This window comes from Octodon degus, unplaced genomic scaffold (assembly GCF_000260255.1).
Source record: "Octodon degus isolate 3935 unplaced genomic scaffold, OctDeg1.0 scaffold00105, whole genome shotgun sequence".
NCBI classification, from domain to species: Eukaryota; Metazoa; Chordata; class Mammalia; order Rodentia; family Octodontidae; genus Octodon; species Octodon degus.
Genome location: NW_004524681.1, coordinates 3,997,800 through 4,001,081, shown reverse-complemented (window position 1 = coordinate 4,001,081; position 3,282 = coordinate 3,997,800).

The following is a 3,282-nucleotide window of genomic DNA, read 5'->3' as shown; positions in this document are numbered from 1 at the left end:
CTCCCAAGGGCTGGGGGTGATTACAAGCACACACCACTATGCCCACATTACTTTCTCTTTTTTAGACTTTTTTCATAGCACAGTACATGTTTGTAACACATAACAATCATGTTCCCTGTATTGGCTTATTACACCTAACATTAGAGTCTTAGGGTGCACCCATCTTCCTACAGTTTCCTCAAGGTTACGCTTTGTAGCAGTGCAGTACTCCATTACGTATAAATGTCACAGTGTCCTGATCTATGAACCTCTTTATGGACGGACAGGCTGCTTCCAAGATTTAGTATTATAAATTACGCTGCTACAAACAGAGGCTGTGGGTATTAACTGCCATAATCTCATGCCCTTAACTCCTTTGGGAGGGTACTAATGACGGAAATACCCTTTTTTTGTTGTTTTTATTTTTATTTTTTTGAGACAGGGTCTAACTTTGTAATTCAGGCTTGCCTTGAACTCACTAGGTGGCCCAGGCTGGCCCCCAGCTCATGGCAGTCCTCCTGCCTCAGCTTCCCAAATGCTGGGATTACAATCATGTCCCTTAGTTTTAGTTTTTGAGGAATCACCACACTGATTTCTAAAATGGTTTTACTGGTTTATTTTCTCACCAAGAATGTGGAAGGGCTCCCCGCTCCACAGCTGGTATGGAAGATGAAGAGGAAAGAAAGCTGAGATAAAGGATCCTAGTGAGGAATAAAAGGAAATTAACAGAACTACATAAAACTAACAGAAAAGAATAACTAAGAAAAAAGGTAGAAAGGCTGAAATTAATATGCTTCTTTGGGGTCTAGAGATATTTTTATCCCTAAAAGAAAGGCAGAGTTCTCAGAAGGATCAGCTGCTCTCAGTTTCTCACAGGACTGGAAGCCTCGAAATTCAGCAAGTCATGATTTTCTCCACCTAGCTGTATAGCCTTTGGGGTGCACCCCCTGCTTGAGTCCCCTCTGCCTGTACACCCCACACAGTGGCAAGCTGAGGCACGTCCTTGCTCACATGGTAGCTGGAGAAAGCAATCACCCGCTGGTTTCTGCTGGGTGCGGGCAGTGGCCTGGGGCTTAGGCAGGCGCCTGGGCTTGGCGGCAGCACCTTCAGACCTGGCTACCTCGGCAAGCCCAATCCCTGGGCCTGGTTTCCCACTACCGAGGGCAGAGCTTGTGTCTTTCCCAGCCTAAGCTTAAGCTTCTCAGAGGTCGGGTCTACCCCGCACCCTCTCTGTGCCTGTTTCCTGTGGCTGCCTCTCACCCAGTCACGGTGGGAAGGTATCAGTGGAGACCATGATGTGGAGTTGTTCTGTGGCTCAGTCTTTCCAGGGCTTTCCCAAGATGGAGCCCTGCATCCAAGGCTGGATCTTCTACGTAGTGCACTGGATTCCTCGTCCAACTCTGGTCTGCAGTGAAGGAGGAGTCACTTTTGGATTAACAACACCCTCGGCCCCCTCCACCCCCTTTTTGTTTTTTTAGTTTGCAATAGCCAAGAGCTATGGGCTAGTGCTGCTGGCTGGATCTGTTATTTCTCCCTAGACCACCAATCCCCTTCAGGGTGTTGGGCTGTCAGCTTCTCTGCTCCCCACGGCCAAGGGGAAACTGAAGAAAGGGCAGGCCTGGAGCTGGTGGGTGGCCATGGCCACGAGGTAGAGTCTATTGGCGTTGATATTTTTACAGTTCTTTTCCTTTAACATTTTCCAATTTCACTATGGAATGTCTTGAAGTATTTGTAGTTATTTATTTATTTTTTTTTAATTTTTTTTATTTATTTGTGTGTGTGTGTGTGTGTGTGTGTGTGGCCAGCTCAGCCCACCAGGGGGCGGGGCTGGCTGGCATGTGGTGCTGGGGGATTGAACCGCGGTCCCTGTGCTTTGCTAAGCTTGTTCTAAGTAGGTGCTTTAGACCACTGAGCCATCTCACCAGCCCTGTAGTTATTTAAATATGTTAATGCTTGAACAGTGTTGTGCTGGTAAATGTTTAACAGCTGGAGTGGGAGAGGGACAACTTGGAATGAGCTTGCTTATCATATAAATATTCCTGTTATGGCTTACTTCAGCTTACCACAATGACATCTTTGGATGCAAACTTCGGAGCAGACGTGGTATAGCACACCACTGTAGTTAGCTATAAACACACAGTATTTATAGACATAAATAACTTTGAGGACATAGGTAACAGTAAAATGTAGTAGAATAACTAGGAAATAATAAGCGTAAGTATTTATTACTTCTTAACATAGCTATTGAATAGCCAGCTTTGCAATTTAATTTTAATAAGGCTGGCACTTCGCTTGCAATTTTTCTGAAAATGTACTAACCATCTTGGAGGAGCTAGATCTAACACACTTCTTTTTTTTTTGGAACCGGGGATTGAACTCAGGCCCTCGCCCTTGCCAGGGAAGCGCTTGTTCTACTGAGCCATCTCCCCTGCTGGTCTACTGCTTAAGTATGAAGATTTATCTCTGTTCAATTCCAGGAAACTCAGGGCCATTTTCTCTGCCAGCTGTTATTCTCCGGCCCCTATTCTTCTGCTCGGTCATGAGTTTCCTGTTTAGTTCTCGCTTTGGCAAGGAGACGCTAACTTCTCAGCCTACCCATCTGAATTTCTGTTATATATTTACTTATTTATTTTCATTAACTTTATTGAAAATCAATAATTACGTATCATATTAAAAATTATAGATAAATATTGAAGTGTGAAAGATATAAGATGTAGAAGAGTGATTTTTAGAGAAATATTTCTGAAATGAATACATTGCATGAGATTAATAGATTAATAGATTGCACACTGTAAATAAATTATTTATAAACTTAAATGAATATAACAATAAAAACTGTCCAAAATAAAAATGAAGAAGAAAGAAATCACAGATCAGTCATATAATAGTTCACTCTGTCAAAATCAAGAAACTTGTATTCATATAATTAGAATTTTCATAGTAGAAAGGGTAGGCAATAAATATTTAAAGATTTAAAATTTCTGAATTTGGTTGAAATCATACCACCACATTTCCAAGAAAAATGAACCTTTTGCACAAGAAATTTGAATAAATCATACCAAGATATACAAAAATGAAATTGTCCAAAACTTATAGTAAAACAAAATCATTAAAGCATATACATAAAAAAATTCACTATGGAAGAACAAAATTAAATAGCATCTTATTCCACATTAGAAAAAAAAAAAAAAAAAAAAGACCAAGTGTGTAAGAAACTAGATTAATTAAAGGACTGAAAAAAAGAAAACAAATTTTGTCCTCTCTGAATTTTATTTTTTATTTATTTTTATTTATTTATTTAGG